A 20488-nucleotide genomic window follows, 5' to 3' on the forward strand; every position below is an offset into this window, starting at 1 on the left:
CCTATAGAGTTTATATATATTATTTTATTAATTTTGTTTGTTTATTTTATTTACTATTTGATATATTTTGTTTGGGGTGATGGGAAGAATTAATTAACTCTTTTTGTTTAATATACATTTATTTATGAATACTTGATCCAATTTTGTTGATTATAAGATTAAATTCCCTTAGGGATAACATAATAATCTTTTTTGAGAGTTCTTATTGATAAATGGGTTTGCGACCTCGATGTTGATTTAATTTGGGTGTAGAATTTCAATTTGTTTAGGTCTGTTCGATCTTTAAAATCTTACATGATCTGAGTTCAGACCGGCGAGAGCCAGGTCGGATTCTATCTATAATAAATTTTATATCTTAGTACGAGAGGACCAGATATTTGGAATAATGTTTTGTTTATGATTATTATTAATTGCTACTGTTTTGGCAGATAAGTGCAATGGATTTAGAATCTTTGAATATAGATTTATTCTATAAATAATATTTATGTTTAGGGAGATTTTTGGTTTATTTATTATTTTCATTTTACTAGTTATTTTTGTTATAGTTGGTATTGCCTTTTTAACCTTGTTGGAGCATAAAGTTTCCGTTTATATTCATATTCGTAAAGGTCCGAATAAGGTTGGTGTTATTGGTATTTTGCAGCCTTTTAGAGATGCAATTAAACTTTTTACTATGGAGCAGACATTTCCTTTCTTGTCTAATTATTTATGTTATTATTTTGCTCCTGTTTTTAGATTATTTTTGTCCTTGTTATTGTGATTTGTAATTCCTTACTTTACTGGATTTATTTCATTTGAGTTGGGTTTATTATTTTTTCTTTGTTATACTGGGTTTGGGTGTATATACTGTTATAATTGCTAGTTGGTCATCTAATTCTAATTATGCATTATTAGGGTGATTACGCGCTGTTTCTCAGACAATTTCTTATGAAGTTAGATTGGCTTTAATTTTGTTGTCTTTTGTATTTTTAGTAGGTAGCTATAATTTAATAATATTTTGTGGTTTTCAGATTTACATTTGAAAATTTTTTTTTTACATTTCCTTTATCAATAATTTGGTTTACTTCATGTATGGCTGAAACCAATCGCACTTCTTTTGATTTTGCTGTGGGTGAATCAGAATTGGTTTCAGGTTTTAATGTTGAATATAAAAGGGGAGGATCGGATCGTGTCGGGGATCGGATCGGATCGGAGATCGGGTTGGATCGGATCGGAGATAGGATCGGATCGGAGATCGGATCGCATCGGAGATCGGATCGGATAGTATCGTATCGGAACGGATCGGATCGGATCGGGGATCGGATAGTATCGGATCGGGGAACGGATCGGATCTGGGATCTGATCGGAGATTGGATCGGATCGGATCGGGGGTCGGATCGGATCGGATTTGATCGGAAAAGGAAAGAGATCTGTAGTTATACTGTTACTGTTAAAGAGAAGAGATAATTTTATTGTACACTAGTGGTCAATGCCTCAATTTTTTTTTATTAGTCCCGTAGTTTTAGATGTTTATTTAAGAGTTTAAGAGTTGATGTAGGAGTTGTGTTGAGGATACTTTGTGAGTTGGTTAAAATGTATGGACAAATTCGGGTTTTACATTTTTGTTTCATTTTATATAATCTTTATTTTTGTATTTAAGTCCAATTTTTGTTTTAGTATTTATTTAAATAAGTTTTATTCTTGCGTATTTATATGCTTTTAATTATTTATATGTAAGGTTTTGCGTGATTTAATTATTTTTATCTTAATGATTACTTAATTTGTTGTTCTTTCGCAGTAATAAGTTTTGAAAACTTATGGGAATTTGATTAGGTAATTTTGATTTATTATTGGTAAAAGTTGTGCCAGAATCCGCGGTTATACAATGAATATAAGTAAATCTTTTTTGTTAAAGTAGTTAAGAGTTTTGTTAGAGGTTATGTTATTATTTTTGGGTGAAATCTTAATATTTATTATGACCTTATTTTATTTGAGCCTATGAAACGTTTTGTTTTAAACTAGGATTAGATACCCTATTATTTTAGATATAAATTATTTTTAACTTTAGTAGTATTAGTTAGGGTCTTGAAACGTAAAGAATTTGGCGGTATTTTAGTCTTTTAGAGAAATCTGTCCCTTAATCGAAAGTCCGGGTTGAACCTTACCAAGATTAATATATGTATACCGCCATTATAATGAAAATATTCTTAGGGTTAATGACATTTTCTTAATTTAATTTTATAAATTATTTCAGGTCAAGGTGCATTTTATGTTTTGGTGGAGATGGATTACGCTTGTATTTATTATTGGATTAATATTTGAAATTTTATTATGAAATTGGATTTAATTGTAATTTTTTGCAGATTGTAATAGTGATTTTGGCTCTAAAATAAAATGTACACATCGCCCGTCACTTTCATTATTTATTAGTTGAGATAAGTCGTAACGTAGTGGTTGTACCGGAAGGTGTGGCTGGGATGATAATTTAATACGGATTAAATCTTTAAGTTAAGAAATTAATTTACACTGATTAATTTTATCGTGCAATTCAATATAATCTGAAATATTATATAATTTTTTTTTTCATTTTATTTTTATGTTAAAATTAATTAATTGTTTTTGTATATATTGTTGATTAAATTTTTTGCAATTATAGTTAATTTTTACTGTAAAGGTTATATGATTAATTTATAGAAGTAGATTTTTGTTGTACCTTGTGTATCAGGGTTTATTAAATTATATTATAAATTTATTGTTTCCCGATTTTGAAGGATCTAATTAATTATTTTAGTTACTGTTTTATAATTATTAATAATTATTATTTAGTAGTGAAATGTTATTCGGCTTCAATGGTTTCTGGTTTTTCAAGAAATGAATTTAATTCATATATTATTATTATTATTATTATTATTATTATTATTATATTTCTATCTCTTTAGTTTTTATTTTATTAATATTAATGATGTGGGGGATAAGCTCTCTAACATATTTTTATAATTTGTATTATTATTTATTGATGTTGGTTTTATAATAACTATCATTTTAAATGAGTTAAATTTTTTTTTTATTTTTTTTTTAGACTTTGATTTATTAATATTTAATTGTTGTATTGGAATGTTTTATTAAATTACTATTTATTTGTAATTATGATGGAATTAGTAATTTTGTAAATGTATTATATAATCTTTGTTAAGATTTTAAAAGGAACTAGGCAAGTAAATTTATTCTCGCATGTTTATCAAAAATATTTTTCTTGTATTTTAATATGAAATATGACCTGCGCACTGATTAGTTTTGAAGGGCCGCGGTATTTTGAACGTGCAAAGGTAGCATAATCATTAGTCTTTTAATTGTGGGCTGGAATGAATGGTCGGACGAGGAATATACTGTTTCTTATTATTTTTGTTGAATTTAACTTTTAAGTTCAAAAGCTTAAATTTATTTATAGGACGAGAAGACCCTATAGAGTTTATATATATTATTTTATTTATTTTGTTTGTTTATTTTATTTAATATTTGATATATTTTGTTGGGGTGATGGGAAGAATTAATTAACTCTTTTTGTTTAATATACATTTATTTATGAATACTTGATCCAATTTTGTTGATTATAAGATTAAATTGCCTTATGGATAACAGCATTATCTTTTTTGAGAGTTCTTATTGATAAATGGGTTTGCGGCCTCGATGTTGAATTAATTTGGGTGTAGAATTTCAATTTGTTCGATCTTTAAAATCTTACATTATCTGAGTTCAGACCGGCGAGAGCCAGGTCGGATTCTATCTATAATAAATTTTATATCTTAGTACGAGAGGACCAGATATTTGGAATAATGTTTTGTTTATGATTATTATTAATTGCTACTGTTTTGGCAGATAAGTGCAATGGATTTAGAATCTTTGAATATAGATTTATTCTATAAATAATATTTATGTTTAGGGAGATTTTGGTGTATTTATTATTTTTATTTTACTAGTTATTTTTGTTATAGTAGGTATTGCCTTTTTAACCTTGTTGGAGCGTAAAGTTTTCGGGTATATTCATATTCGTAAAGGTCCGAATGAGGTTGGTTTTATTGGTATTTTGCAGCCTTTTAGAGATGCAATTAAACTTTTTACTATGGAGCAGACATTTCCTTTCTTGTCTAATTATTTATGTTATTATTTTGCTCCTGTTTTTAGATTATTTTTGTCCTTGTTAGTGTGATTTGTAATTCCTTACTTTTCTGGTTTTATTTCTTTTGAGTTGGGTTTATTATTTTTTCCTTGTTGTACTGGGTTTGGGTGTATATACTGTTATAATTGCTAGTTGGTCATCTAATTCTAATTATGCATTATTAGGGTGATTACGCGCTGTTTCTCAGACAATTTCTTATGAAGTTAGATTGGCTTTAATTTTGTTGTCTTTTGTATTTTTAGTAGGTAACTATAATTTAATAATATTTTATGGTTTTCAGATTTACATTTGAATAATTTTTTTTTACATTTCCTTTATCAATAATTTGGTTTACTTCATGTATGGCTGAAACCAATCGCACTTCTTTTGATTTTGCTGAGGGTGAATCAGAATTGGTTTCATGTCTTAATGTTGAATATAGAAGTGGGGAATCGGATCGTATCGGGGATCGGAGTTCGTGTCGGATCGGAGATCGGGTTGGATCGGATCGGAGATAGGTTCGGATCGGAAATCTGATCGGAGATCGGATCGCATCGCATATCGGATCGGGGATCAGATTGGATCGGATCGGGGATCGAATCGGAATCGGATCGGATCGGGGATCGGATCGGATCGGCGATCGGATCAGGGATCGAATCTGAGATCGGATAGGATCGGGAATCGGATCGGATCGGATCGGGGGTCGAATCGGATTGGATTTGATCGGAAAAGAAAAGAGATCTGTAGTTATACTGTTACTATTAAAGAGAAGAGATAATTTTATTATACACTAGTGGTCAATGCCTCAATTTTTTTTATTGGTCCTGTAGTTTTAGATGTTTATTTAAGAGTTTCAGAGTTGATGTAGGAGTTGTGTTGAGGATACTTTGTGAGTTGGTTAAAATGTATGGAGAAATTCGGGTTTTACATTTTTGTTTCATTTTATATAATCTTTATTTTTGTATTTAAGTCCAATTTTTGTTTTAGTGTTTATTTAATGAGTTTTATTCTTGCGTATTTAATTACTTTTAATTTTTTTATATGTAAGTTTTTGCGTGATTTAATTATTCTTATCTTAATGATTACTTAATTTGTTGTTCTTTCGCAGTAATAATTTTTGTAAACTTATGGGAAATTGATTAGGTAATTTTGATTTATTATTGGTAAAATTTGTGCCAGAATCCGCGGTTATACAATGAATATAAGTAAATCTTTTTTGTTAAAGTAGTTAAGAGTTTTGTTAGAGGTTATTTTATTATTTTTGGGTGAAATCTTAATAATTATTATGACTTTATTTTATTTGAGGCTATGAAATATTTTGTTTTAAACTAGGAATAGATACCCTATTATTTTAGATATAAATTATTTTTAACTTTAGTAGTATTAGTTAGGGTCTTGAAACTTAAAGAATTTGGCGGTATTTTAGTCTTTTAGAGGAATCTGTCCCTTAATCGAAAGTCCGGGTTGAACCTTACCAAGATTAATATATGTATACCGCCATTATAATGAAAATCTTCTTAGGGTTAATGACATTTTCTTAATTTAATTTTATAAATTATTTCAGGTCAAGGTGCATTTTATGTTTTGGTGGAGATGGATTACGCTTATATTTATTATTGGATTATTATTTGAAATTTTATTATGAAATTGGATTTAATTGTAATTTTTTGCAGATTGTAATAGTGATTTTGGCTCTAAAATAAAATGTACACATCGCCCGTCACTCTCATTATTTATTAGTTGAGATAAGTCGTAACGTAGTGGTTGTACCGGAAGGTGTGGCTGGGATGATAATTTAATACGGATTAAATCTTTAAGTTAAGAAATTAATTTACACTGATTAATTTTATCGTGCAATTCAATATAATCTGAAATATTGTATAATTTTTTTTTTCATTTTATTTTTATGTTAAAATTAATTAATTGTTTTTGTATATATTGTTGATTAAATTTTTTGCAATTATAGTTAATTTTTACTGTAAAGGTTATATGATTAATTTATAGAAGTAGATTTTTGTTGTACCTTGTGTATCAGGGTTTATTAAATTATATTATAAATTTATTGTTTCCCGATTTTGAAGGATCTAATTAATTATTTTAGTTACTGTTTTATAATTATTAATAATTATTATTTAGTAGTGAAATGTTATTCGGCTTCAATGGTTTCTGGTTTTTCAAGAAATGAATTTAATTCATATATTATTATTATTATTATTATTATTATATTTCTATCTCTTTAGTTTTTATTTTATTAATATTAATGATGTGGGGGATAAGCTCTCTAACATATTTTTATAATTTTTATTATTATTTATTGATGTTGGTTTTATAATAACTATCATTTTAAATGAGTTAAATTTTTTTTTATTTCTTTTAGATTTTGATTTATTAATATTTAACTGTTGTATTGGAATTTTTTATTAAATTATTATTTATTTGTAATTATGATGGAATTAGTAATTTTGTAAATGTATTATATAATCTTTGTTAAGATTTTAAAAGGAACTAGGCAAGTAAATTTATTCTCGCATGTTTATCAAAAACATTTTTTCTTGTATTTTAATATGAAATATGACCTGCGCACTGATTAGTTTTGAAGGGCCGCGGTATTTTGAACGTGCAAAGGTAGCATAATCATTAGTCTTTTAATTGTGGGCTGGAATGAATGGTCGGACGAGGAATATACTGTTTCTTATTATTTTTGTTGAATTTAACTTTTAAGTTCAAAAGCTTAAATTTATTTATAGGACGAGAAGACCCTATAGAGTTTATATATATTATTTTATTTATTTTGTTTGTTTATTTTATTTAATATTTGATATATTTTGTTGGGGTGATGGGAAGAATTAATTAACTCTTTTTGTTTAATATACATTTATTTATGAATACTTGATCCAATTTTGTTGATTATAAGATTAAATTGCCTTATGGATAACAGCATTATCTTTTTTGAGAGTTCTTATTGATAAATGGGTTTGCGGCCTCGATGTTGAATTAATTTGGGTGTAGAATTTCAATTTGTTCGATCTTTAAAATCTTACATTATCTGAGTTCAGACCGGCGAGAGCCAGATCGGATTCTATCTATAATAAATTTTATATCTTAGTACGAGAGGACCAGATATTTGGAATAATGTTTTGTTTATGATTATTATTAATTGCTACTGTTTTGGCAGATAAGTGCAATGGATTTAGAATCTTTGAATATAGATTTATTCTATAAATAATATTTATGTTTAGGGAGATTTTGGTGTATTTATTATTTTTATTTTACTAGTTATTTTTGTTATAGTAGGTATTGCCTTTTTAACCTTGTTGGAGCGTAAAGTTTTCGGGTATATTCATATTCGTAAAGGTCCGAATGAGGTTGGTTTTATTGGTATTTTGCAGCCTTTTAGAGATGCAATTAAACTTTTTACTATGGAGCAGACATTTCCTTTCTTGTCTAATTATTTATGTTATTATTTTGCTCCTGCTTTTAGATTATTTTTGTCCTTGTTAGTGTGATTTGTAATTCCTTACTTTTCTGGTTTTATTTCTTTTGAGTTGGGTTTATTATTTTTTCCTTGTTGTACTGGGTTTGGGTGTATATACTGTTATAATTGCTAGTTGGTCATCTAATTCTAATTATGCATTATTAGGGTGATTACGCGCTGTTTCTCAGACAATTTCTTATGAAGTTAGATTGGCTTTAATTTTGTTGTCTTTTGTATTTTTAGTAGGTAACTATAATTTAATAATATTTTATGGTTTTCAGATTCACATTTGAATAATTTTTTTTTACATTTCCTTTATCAATAATTTGGTTTACTTCATGTTTGGCTGAAACCAATCGCACTTCTTTTGATTTTGCTGAGGGTGAATCAGAATTGGTTTCATGTCTTAATGTTGAATAAAGAAGTGGGGAATCGGATCGTATCGGGGATCGGAGTTCGTGTCGGATCGGAGATCGGGTTGGATCGGATCGGAGATAGGTTCGGATCGGAAATCTGATCGGAGATCGGATCGCATCGCATATCGGATCGGATCTTATCGGATCGGGGATCAGATTGGATCGGATCGGGGATCGAATCGGAATCGGATCGGATCGGGGATCGGATCGGATCGGCGATCGGATCAGGGATCGGATCTGAGATCGGATCGGATCGGGAATCGGATCGGATCGGATCGGATCGGGGGTCGGATCGGATTGGATTTGATCGGAAAAGAAAAGAGATCTGTAGTTATACTGTTACTATTAAAGAGAAGAGATAATTTTATTATACACTAGTGGTCAATGCCTCAATTTTTTTTATTGGTCCTGTAGTTTTAGATGTTTATTTAAGAGTTTCAGAGTTGATGTAGGAGTTGTGTTGAGGATACTTTGTGAGTTGGTTAAAATGTATGGAGAAATTCGGGTTTTACATTTTTGTTTCATTTTATATAATCTTTATTTTTGTATTTAAGTCCAATTTTTGTTTTAGTGTTTATTTAATGAGTTTTATTCTTGCGTATTTAATTACTTTTAATTTTTTTATATGTAAGTTTTTGCGTGATTTAATTATTCTTATCTTAATGATTACTTAATTTGTTGTTCTTTCGCAGTAACAATTTTTGTAAACTTATGGGAATTTGATTAGGTAATTTTGATTTATTATTGGTGAAATTTGTGCCAGAATCCGCGGTTATACAATGAATATAAGTAAATCTTTTTTGTTAAAGTAGTTAAGAGTTTTGTTAGAGGTTATTTTATTATTTTTGGGTGAAATCTTAATAATTATTATGACTTTATTTTATTTGAGGCTATGAAATATTTTGTTTTAAACTAGGATTAGATACCCTATTATTTTAGATATAAATTATTTTTAACTTTAGTAGTATTAGTTAGGGTCTTGAAACGTAAAGAATTTGGCGGTATTTTAGTCTTTTAGAGGAATCTGTCCCTTAATCGATAGTCCGGGTTGAACCTTACCAAGATTAATATATGTATACCGCCGTTATAATGAAAATCTCCTTATGGTTAATGACATTTTCTTAATTTAATGTTATAAATTATTTCAGGTCAAGGTGCAGTTTGTGTTTTGTTGGAGATGGTTTACATTTATATTTATTATTGGATTATTATTTGAAATTTTATTATGAAATTGGATTTAATTGTAATTTTTTGCAGATTGTAATAGTGATTTTGGCTCTAAAATAAAATGTACACATCGCCCGTCACTCTCATTATTTATTAGTTGAGATAAGTCGTAACATAGTGGTTGTACCGGAAGGTGTGGCTGGGATGATAATTTAATACGGATTAAATCTATAAGTTAAGAATTTAATTTACACTGATTAATTTTATCGTGCAATTCAATATATTCTGAAATATTATATATATATTTTTCATTTTATTTTTATGTTAAAATTAATTAATTGTTTTTGTATATATTGTTGATTAAATTTTTTGCAATTACAGTTAATTTTTACTGTAAATCTTACATGATTAATTTATAAAAGTAGATTTTTGTGTACCTTGTGTATAAGGGTTTATTAAATTATATCATAAATTTATTGTTTACCGATTTTGAAGGATCTAATTAATTATTTTAGTTACTGTTTTATAATTATTAATAATTATTATTTAGTAGTGAAATGTTATTCGGCTTCAATGGTTTCTGGTTTTTCAAGAAATTATTTTAATTCATATATTATTATTATTATTATTATTATTATATTTCTATCTCTTTAGTTTTTATTTTATTAATATTAATGATGTGGGGGATAAGCTCTCTAACATATTTTTATAATTTTTATTATTTTTTATTGATGTTGGTTTTATAATAACTATAATTTTAAGTTTGTTAAAATTTTATTTTATTTTTTTTTTTTAGATTTTGATTTATTAATATTTAATTGTTGTATTGGAATTTTTTATTAAATTATTATTTATTTGTAATTATGATGGAATTATTAATTTTGTATTTGTATTATAAAATTTTTGTTAAGATTTTAAAAGGAACTAGGCAAGTAAATTTATTCTCGCATGTTTATCAAAAACATTTTTCTTGTATTTTAATATGAAATATGACCTGCGCACTGATTAGTTTTGAAGGGCCGCGGTATTTTGAACGTGCAAAGATAGCATAATTATTAGTCTTTTAATTGTGGACTGGAATGAATGGTCGGACGAGGAATATACTGTTTCTTATTATTTTTGTTGAATTTAATTTTTAAGTTCAAAAGCTTAAATTTATTTATAGGACGAGAAGACCCTATAGAGTTTATATATATTATTTTATTTATTTTGTTTGTTTATTTTATTTAATATTTGATATATTTTGTTGGGGTGATGGGAAGAATTAATTAACTATTTTTGTTTAATATACATTTATTTATGAATACTTGATCCAATTTTGTTGATTATAAGATTAAATTGCCTTAGGGATAAGAGCATTATCTTTTTTGAGAGTTCTTATTGATAAATGGGTTTGCGGCCTCGATGTTGAATTAATTTGGGTGTAGAATTTCAATTTGTTTAGGTCTGTTCGATCTTTAAAATCTTACATTATCTGAGTTCAGACCGGCGAGAGCCAGGTCGGATTCTATCTATAATAAATTTTATATCTTATTACGAGAGGACCAGATATTTGGAATAATGTTTTGTTTATGATTATTATTAATTGCTACTGTTTTGGCAGATAAGTGCAATGGATTTAGAATCTTTGAATATAGATTTATTCTATAAATAATATTTATGTTAAGGGAGATTTTGGTTTATTTATTATTTTTATTTTACTAGTTATTTTTGTTATAGTAGGTATTGCCTTTTTAACCTTGTTGGAGCGTAAAGTTTTCGGGTATATTCATATTCGTAAAGGTCCGAATGAGGTTGGTTTTATTGGTATTTTGCAGCCTTTTAGAGATGCAATTAAACTTTTTACTATGGAGCAGACATTTCCTTTCTTGTCTAATTATTTATGTTATTATTTTGCTCCTGTTTTTAGATTATTTTTGTCCTTGTTAGTGTGATTTGTAATTCCTTACTTTTCTGGTTTTATTTCTTTTGAGTTGGGTTTATTATTTTTTCCTTGTTGTACTGGGTTTGGGTGTATATACTGTTATAATTGCTAGTTGGTCATCTAATTCTAATTATGCATTATTAGGGTGATTACGCGCTGTTTCTCAGACAATTTCTTATGAAGTTAGATTGGCTTTAATTTTGTTGTCTTTTGTATTTTTAGTAGGTAACTATAATTTAATAATATTTTATGGTTTTCAGATTTACATTTGAATAATTTTTTTTTACATTTCCTTTATCAATAATTTGGTTTACTTCATGTTTGGCTGAAACCAATCGCACTTCTTTTGATTTTGCTGAGGGTGAATCAGAATTGGTTTCATGTCTTAATGTTGAATATAGAAGTGGGGAATCGGATCGTATCGGGGATCGGAGTTCGTGTCGGATCGGAGATCGGGTTGGATCGGATCGGAGATAGGTTCGGATCGGAAATCTGATCGGAGATCGGATCGCATCGCATATCGGATCGGGGATCAGATTGGATCGGATCGGGGATCGAATCGGAATCGGATCGGATCGGGGATCGGATCGGATCGGCGATCGGATCAGGGATCGAATCTGAGATCGGATCGGATCGGGAATCGGATCGGATCGGATCGGGGGTCGGATCGGATTGGATTTGATCGGAAAAGAAAAGAGATCTGTAGTTATACTGTTACTATTAAAGAGAAGAGATAATTTTATTATACACTAGTGGTCAATGCCTCAATTTTTTTTATTGGTCCTGTAGTTTTAGATGTTTATTTAAGAGTTTCAGAGTTGATGTAGGAGTTGTGTTGAGGATACTTTGTGAGTTGGTTAAAATGTATGGAGAAATTCGGGTTTTACATTTTTGTTTCATTTTATATAATCTTTATTTTTGTATTTAAGTCCAATTTTTGTTTTAGTGTTTATTTAATGAGTTTTATTCTTGCGTATTTAATTACTTTTAATTTTTTTATATGTAAGTTTTTGCGTGATTTAATTATTCTTATCTTAATGATTACTTAATTTGTTGTTCTTTCGCAGTAATAATTTTTGTAAACTTATGGGAATTTGATTAGGTAATTTTGATTTATTATTGGTAAAATTTGTGCCAGAATCCGCGGTTATACAATGAATATAAGTAAATCTTTTTTGTTAAAGTAGTTAAGAGTTTTGTTAGAGGTTATTTTATTATTTTTGGGTGAAATCTTAATAATTATTATGACTTTATTTTATTTGAGGCTATGAAATATTTTGTTTTAAACTAGGAATAGATACCCTATTATTTTAGATATAAATTATTTTTAACTTTAGTAGTATTAGTTAGGGTCTTGAAACTTAAAGAATTTGGCGGTATTTTAGTCTTTTAGAGGAATCTGTCCCTTAATCGAAAGTCCGGGTTGAACCTTACCAAGATTAATATATGTATACCGCCATTATAATGAAAATCTTCTTAGGGTTAATGACATTTTCTTAATTTAATTTTATAAATTATTTCAGGTCAAGGTGCATTTTATGTTTTGGTGGAGATGGATTACGCTTATATTTATTATTGGATTATTATTTGAAATTTTATTATGAAATTGGATTTAATTGTAATTTTTTGCAGATTGTAATAGTGATTTTGGCTCTAAAATAAAATGTACACATCGCCCGTCACTCTCATTATTTATTAGTTGAGATAAGTCGTAACGTAGTGGTTGTACCGGAAGGTGTGGCTGGGATGATAATTTAATACGGATTAAATCTTTAAGTTAAGAAATTAATTTACACTGATTAATTTTATCGTGCAATTCAATATAATCTGAAATATTGTATAATTTTTTTTTTTCATTTTATTTTTATGTTAAAATTAATTAATTGTTTTTGTATATATTGTTGATTAAATTTTTTGCAATTATAGTTAATTTTTACTGTAAAGGTTATATGATTAATTTATAGAAGTAGATTTTTGTTGTACCTTGTGTATCAGGGTTTATTAAATTATATTATAAATTTATTGTTTCCCGATTTTGAAGGATCTAATTAATTATTTTAGTTACTGTTTTATAATTATTAATAATTATTATTTAGTAGTGAAATGTTATTCGGCTTCAATGGTTTCTGGTTTTTCAAGAAATGAATTTAATTCATATATTATTATTATTATTATTATTATTATTATTATTATTATTATTATTATATATATTATTAAAATTCTTTCTCTTTAGTTTTTATTTTATTAATATTAATGATGTGGGGGATAAGCTCTCTAACATATTTTTATAATTTTTATTATTATTTATTGATGTTGGTTTTATAATAACTATCATTTTAAATGAGTTAAATTTTTTTTTTATTTCTTTTAGATTTTGATTTATTAATATTTAATTGTTGTATTGGAATTTTTTATTAAATTATTATTTATTTGTAATTATGATGGAATTAGTAATTTTGTAAATGTATTATATAATCTTTGTTAAGATTTTAAAAGGAACTAGGCAAGTAAATTTATTCTCGCATGTTTATCAAAAACATTTTTTCTTGTATTTTAATATGAAATATGACCTGCGCACTGATTAGTTTTGAAGGGCCGCGGTATTTTGAACGTGCAAAGGTAGCATAATCATTAGTCTTTTAATTGTGGGCTGGAATGAATGGTCGGACGAGGAATATACTGTTTCTTATTATTTTTGTTGAATTTAACTTTTAAGTTCAAAAGCTTAAATTTATTTATAGGACGAGAAGACCCTATAGAGTTTATATATATTATTTTATTTATTTTGTTTGTTTATTTTATTTAATATTTGATATATTTTGTTGGGGTGATGGGAAGAATTAATTAACTCTTTTTGTTTAATATACATTTATTTATGAATACTTGATCCAATTTTGTTGATTATAAGATTAAATTGCCTTATGGATAACAGCATTATCTTTTTTGAGAGTTCTTATTGATAAATGGGTTTGCGGCCTCGATGTTGAATTAATTTGGGTGTAGAATTTCAATTTGTTCGATCTTTAAAATCTTACATTATCTGAGTTCAGACCGGCGAGAGCCAGATCGGATTCTATCTATAATAAATTTTATATCTTAGTACGAGAGGACCAGATATTTGGAATAATGTTTTGTTTATGATTATTATTAATTGCTACTGTTTTGGCAGATAAGTGCAATGGATTTAGAATCTTTGAATATAGATTTATTCTATAAATAATATTTATGTTTAGGGAGATTTTGGTGTATTTATTATTTTTATTTTACTAGTTATTTTTGTTATAGTAGGTATTGCCTTTTTAACCTTGTTGGAGCGTAAAGTTTTCGGGTATATTCATATTCGTAAAGGTCCGAATGAGGTTGGTTTTATTGGTATTTTGCAGCCTTTTAGAGATGCAATTAAACTTTTTACTATGGAGCAGACATTTCCTTTCTTGTCTAATTATTTATGTTATTATTTTGCTCCTGCTTTTAGATTATTTTTGTCCTTGTTAGTGTGATTTGTAATTCCTTACTTTTCTGGTTTTATTTCTTTTGAGTTGGGTTTATTATTTTTTCCTTGTTGTACTGGGTTTGGGTGTATATACTGTTATAATTGCTAGTTGGTCATCTAATTCTAATTATGCATTATTAGGGTGATTACGCGCTGTTTCTCAGACAATTTCTTATGAAGTTAGATTGGCTTTAATTTTGTTGTCTTTTGTATTTTTAGTAGGTAACTATAATTTAATAATATTTTATGGTTTTCAGATTCACATTTGAATAATTTTTTTTTACATTTCCTTTATCAATAATTTGGTTTACTTCATGTTTGGCTGAAACCAATCGCACTTCTTTTGATTTTGCTGAGGGTGAATCAGAATTGGTTTCATGTCTTAATGTTGAATATAGAAGTGGGGAATCGGATCGTATCGGGGATCGGAGTTCGTGTCGGATCGGAGATCGGGTTGGATCGGATCGGAGATAGGTTCGGATCGGAAATCTGATCGGAGATCGGATCGCATCGCATATCGGATCGGATCTTATCGGATCGGGGATCAGATTGGATCGGATCGGGGATCGAATCGGAATCGGATCGGATCGGGGATCGGATCGGATCGGCGATCGGATCAGGGATCGGATCTGAGATCGGATCGGATCGGGAATCGGATCGGATCGGATCGGATCGGGGGTCGGATCGGATTGGATTTGATCGGAAAAGAAAAGAGATCTGTAGTTATACTGTTACTATTAAAGAGAAGAGATAATTTTATTATACACTAGTGGTCAATGCCTCAATTTTTTTTATTGGTCCTGTAGTTTTAGATGTTTATTTAAGAGTTTCAGAGTTGATGTAGGAGTTGTGTTGAGGATACTTTGTGAGTTGGTTAAAATGTATGGAGAAATTCGGGTTTTACATTTTTGTTTCATTTTATATAATCTTTATTTTTGTATTTAAGTCCAATTTTTGTTTTAGTGTTTATTTAATGAGTTTTATTCTTGCGTATTTAATTACTTTTAATTTTTTTATATGTAAGTTTTTGCGTGATTTAATTATTCTTATCTTAATGATTACTTAATTTGTTGTTCTTTCGCAGTAACAATTTTTGTAAACTTATGGGAATTTGATTAGGTAATTTTGATTTATTATTGGTAAAATTTGTGCCAGAATCCGCGGTTATACAATGAATATAAGTAAATCTTTTTTGTTAAAGTAGTTAAGAGTTTTGTTAGAGGTTATTTTATTATTTTTGGGTGAAATCTTAATAATTATTATGACTTTATTTTATTTGAGGCTATGAAATATTTTGTTTTAAACTAGGATTAGATACCCTATTATTTTAGATATAAATTATTTTTAACTTTAGTAGTATTAGTTAGGGTCTTGAAACGTAAAGAATTTGGCGGTATTTTAGTCTTTTAGAGGAATCTGTCCCTTAATCGATAGTCCGGGTTGAACCTTACCAAGATTAATATATGTATACCGCCGTTATAATGAAAATCTCCTTATGGTTAATGACATTTTCTTAATTTAATGTTATAAATTATTTCAGGTCAAGGTGCAGTTTGTGTTTTGTTGGAGATGGTTTACATTTATATTTATTATTGGATTATTATTTGAAATTTTATTATGAAATTGGATTTAATTGTAATTTTTTGCAGATTGTAATAGTGATTTTGGCTCTAAAATAAAATGTACACATCGCCCGTCACTCTCATTATTTATTAGTTGAGATAAGTCGTAACATAGTGGTTGTACCGGAAGGTGTGGCTGGGATGATAATTTAATACGGATTAAATCTATAAGTTAAGAATTTAATTTACACTGATTAATTTTATCGTGCAATTCAATATATTCTGAAATATTATATATATATTTTTCATTTTATTTTTATGTTAAAATTAATTAATTGTTTTTGTATATATTGTTGATTAAATTTTTTGCAATTACAGTTAATTTTTACTGTAAATCTTACATGATTAATTTATAAAAGTAGATTTTTGTGTACCTTGTGTATAAGGGTTTATTAAATTATATCATAAATTTATTGTTTACCGATTTTGAAGGATCTAATTAATTATTTTAGTTACTGTTTTATAATTATTAATAATTATTATTTAGTAGTGAAATGTTATTCGGCTTCAATGGTTTCTGGTTTTTCAAGAAATTATTTTAATTCATATATTATTATTATTATTATTATTATTATTATTATATTTCTATCTCTTTAGTTTTTATTTTATTAATATTAATGATGTGGGGGATAAGCTCTCTAACATATTTTTATAATTTTTATTATTTTTTATTGATGTTGGTTTTATAATAACTATAATTTTAAGTTTGTTAAAATTTTATTTTATTTTTTTTTTTTAGATTTTGATTTATTAATATTTAATTGTTGTATTGGAATTTTTTATTAAATTATTATTTATTTGTAATTATGATGGAATTATTAATTTTGTATTTGTATTATAAAATTTTTGTTAAGATTTTAAAAGGAACTAGGCAAGTAAATTTATTCTCGCATGTTTATCAAAAACATTTTTCTTGTATTTTAATATGAAATATGACCTGCGCACTGATTAGTTTTGAAGGGCCGCGGTATTTTGAACGTGCAAAGATAGCATAATTATTAGTCTTTTAATTGTGGACTGGAATGAATGGTCGGACGAGGAATATACTGTTTCTTATTATTTTTGTTGAATTTAATTTTTAAGTTCAAAAGCTTAAATTTATTTATAGGACGAGAAGACCCTATAGAGTTTATATATATTATTTTATTTATTTTGTTTGTTTATTTTATTTAATATTTGATATATTTTGTTGGGGTGATGGGAAGAATTAATTAACTATTTTTGTTTAATATACATTTATTTATGAATACTTGATCCAATTTTGTTGATTATAAGATTAAATTGCCTTAGGGATAAGAGCATTATCTTTTTTGAGAGTTCTTATTGATAAATGGGTTTGCGGCCTCGATGTTGAATTAATTTGGGTGTAGAATTTCAATTTGTTTAGGTCTGTTCGATCTTTAAAATCTTACATTATCTGAGTTCAGACCGGCGAGAGCCAGGTCGGATTCTATCTATAATAAATTTTATATCTTATTACGAGAGGACCAGATATTTGGAATAATGTTTTGTTTATGATTATTATTAATTGCTACTGTTTTGGCAGATAAGTGCAATGGATTTAGAATCTTTGAATATAGATTTATTCTATAAATAATATTTATGTTAAGGGAGATTTTGGTTTATTTATTATTTTTATTTTACTAGTTATTTTTGTTATAGTTGGTATTGCCTTTTTAACCTTGTTGGAGCGTAAAGTTTTCGGGTATATTCATATTCGTAAAGGTCCGAATGAGGTTGGTTTTATTGGTATTTTGCAGCCTTTTAGAGATGCAATTAAACTTTTTACTAGGGAGCAGACATTTCCTTTCTTGTCTAATTATTTATGTTATTATTTTGCTCCTGTTTTTAGATTATTTTTGTCCTTGTTAGTGTGATATGTAATTCCTTACTTTACTGGTTTTATTTCTTTTGTGTTGGGTTTATTATTTTTTCTTTGTTGTACTGGGTTTGGGTGTATATACTGTTATAATTGCTAGTTGGTCATCTAATTCTAATTATGCATTATTAGGGTGATTACGCGCTGTTTCTCAGACAATTTCTTATGAAGTTAGATTGGCTTTAATTTTGTTGTCTTTTGTATTTTTAGTAGGTAACTATAATTTAATAATATTTTATGGTTTTCAGATTTACATTTGAATAATTTTTTTTTACATTTCCTTTATCAATAATTTGGTTTACTTCATGTATGGCTGAAACCAATCGCACTTCTTTTGATTTTGCTGAGGGTGAATTAGAATTGGTTTCAGGTCTCAATGTTGCATATAGAAGTAGGGGATCGGATCGTATCGGGGATCGGATCGGGTCGGATCGGAGATCGGGTGGGATCGGAGATCGGTTCGGATCGGTTCGGAGATCGGATCGCATCGGATATCGGATCGAATGGAATCGGATCGGATGGGGGATCGAATCGGAATCGGATCCGATCGGGGATCGGATAGTGTCGGATCGGGGATCGGATCTGAGATCGGATCGGATCGGATCGGGGGTCGGATCGGATCGGATTTGATCGGAAAAGAAAAGAGATCTGTAGATATACTGTTACTATTAGAGAGAAGAGATAATTTTATTATACACTAGTGGTCAATGCCTCAATTTTTTTTTATTGGTCCCGTAGTTTTAGATGTTTATTTAAGAGTTTAAGAGTTGATGTAGGAGTTGTGTTGAGGATACTTTGTGAGTTGGTTAAAATGTATGGAGAAATTCGGGTTTTACATTTTTGTTTCTTTTTATATAATCTTTATTTTTGTATTTAAGTCCAATTTTTGTTTTAGTGTTTATTTAATGAGTTTTATTCTTGCGTATTTATTTGCTTTTAATTTTTTTATATGTAAGTTTTTGCGTGATTTAATTATTTTTATCTTAATGGTTACTTAATAATGTTGTTCATTCGCAGTAATAATTTTTGTAAACTTATGGGAATTTGATTTGGTAATTTTGATTTATTATTGGTAAAATTTGTGCCAGAATCCGCGGTTATACAATGAATATAAGTAAATCATTTTGTTAAAGTTGTTAAGAGTTTTGTTAGAGTTTATTTTATTATATTTGTGTGAAATCTTTTTATTTATTATGATTTTATTTTATTTGAGGCTATGAAATATTTTGTTTTAAACTAGGATTAGATACCCTATTATTTTAGTTATAAATTATTTTTAACTTTAGTAGTATTAGTTAGCGTCTTGAAACTTAAAGAATTTGGCGGTATTTTAGTCATTTAGAGGAATCTGTCCCTTAATCGATAGTCCGGGTTGAACCTTACCAAGATTAATATATGTATACCGCCGTTATAATGAAAATCTTCTTAGGGTTAATGACATTTTCTTAATTTAATTTTATAAATTATTTCTGGTCAAGGTGCAGTTTATGTTTTGGTGGAGATGGATTACATTTATATTTATTATTGGATTATTATTTGAAATTTTATTATGAAATTGGATTTAATTGTAATTTTTTGCAGATTGTAATAGTGATTTTGGCTCTAAAATAAAATGTACACATCGCCCGTCACTCTCATTATTTATTAGTAGAGATAAGTCGTAACATAGTGGTTGTACCGGAAGGTGTGTCTGGGATGATAATTTAATACGGATTAAATCTTTAAGTTAAGAAATTAATTTACACTGATTAATTTTATCGTGCAATTCAATATAATCTGAAATATTATATATATTTTTTTTCATTTTATTTTTATGTTAAAATTAATCAATTGTTTTTGTATATATTGTTGATTAAATTTTTTGCAATTACAGTTCATTTTTACTGTAAATGTTATATGATTAATTTATAAAAGTAGATTTTTGTTGTACCCTCTGTATCAGGGTTTATTAAATTATATTATAAATTTATTGTTTCCCGATTTTGAAGGATCTAATTAATTATTTTAGTTACTGTTTTATAATTATTAATAATTATTATTTAGTAGTGAAATGTTATTCGGCTTCAATGGTCTCTGGTTTTTCAAGAAATGAATTTAATTCATAGGCCTATATTGTTATTAATATATTTCTATCTTTTTAGTTTTTATTTTAATAATATTAATGATATTGGGGATAAGCTCTCTAACATATTTTTATAATTTTTATTATTTGTTATTGATGTTGGTTTTATAATAACTATCATTTTAAGTTTGTTAAAATTTTATTTTGTTTTTTTTTTTCAGATTTTGATTTATTAATATTTAATTGTTGTATTGGAATTTTTTATTAAATTATTATTTATTTGTAATTATGATGGAATTAGTAATTTTGTAATTG

The 20488-nt window shown here is 27.4% G+C and overlaps 3 pseudogenes; all 3 read left to right on the plus strand.

Annotated features, from left to right (window-relative positions):
- The first annotated feature begins 484 nt into the window (after positions 1-484).
- On the plus strand, positions 485-1446 carry LOC138705725 (NADH-ubiquinone oxidoreductase chain 1-like; annotated as a pseudogene).
- Positions 1447-3251: 1805 nt separating this feature from the next.
- Positions 3252-8030, plus strand: LOC138705726 (NADH-ubiquinone oxidoreductase chain 1-like; annotated as a pseudogene).
- A 483-nt stretch (positions 8031-8513) lies between these two features.
- LOC138705727 (uncharacterized) lies at positions 8514-18741 on the plus strand (annotated as a pseudogene).
- Positions 18742-20488: the final 1747 nt, after the last annotated feature.

This window comes from Periplaneta americana, chromosome 9, assembly GCF_040183065.1.
Source record: "Periplaneta americana isolate PAMFEO1 chromosome 9, P.americana_PAMFEO1_priV1, whole genome shotgun sequence".
NCBI lineage: Eukaryota > Metazoa > Arthropoda > Insecta > Blattodea > Blattidae > Periplaneta > Periplaneta americana.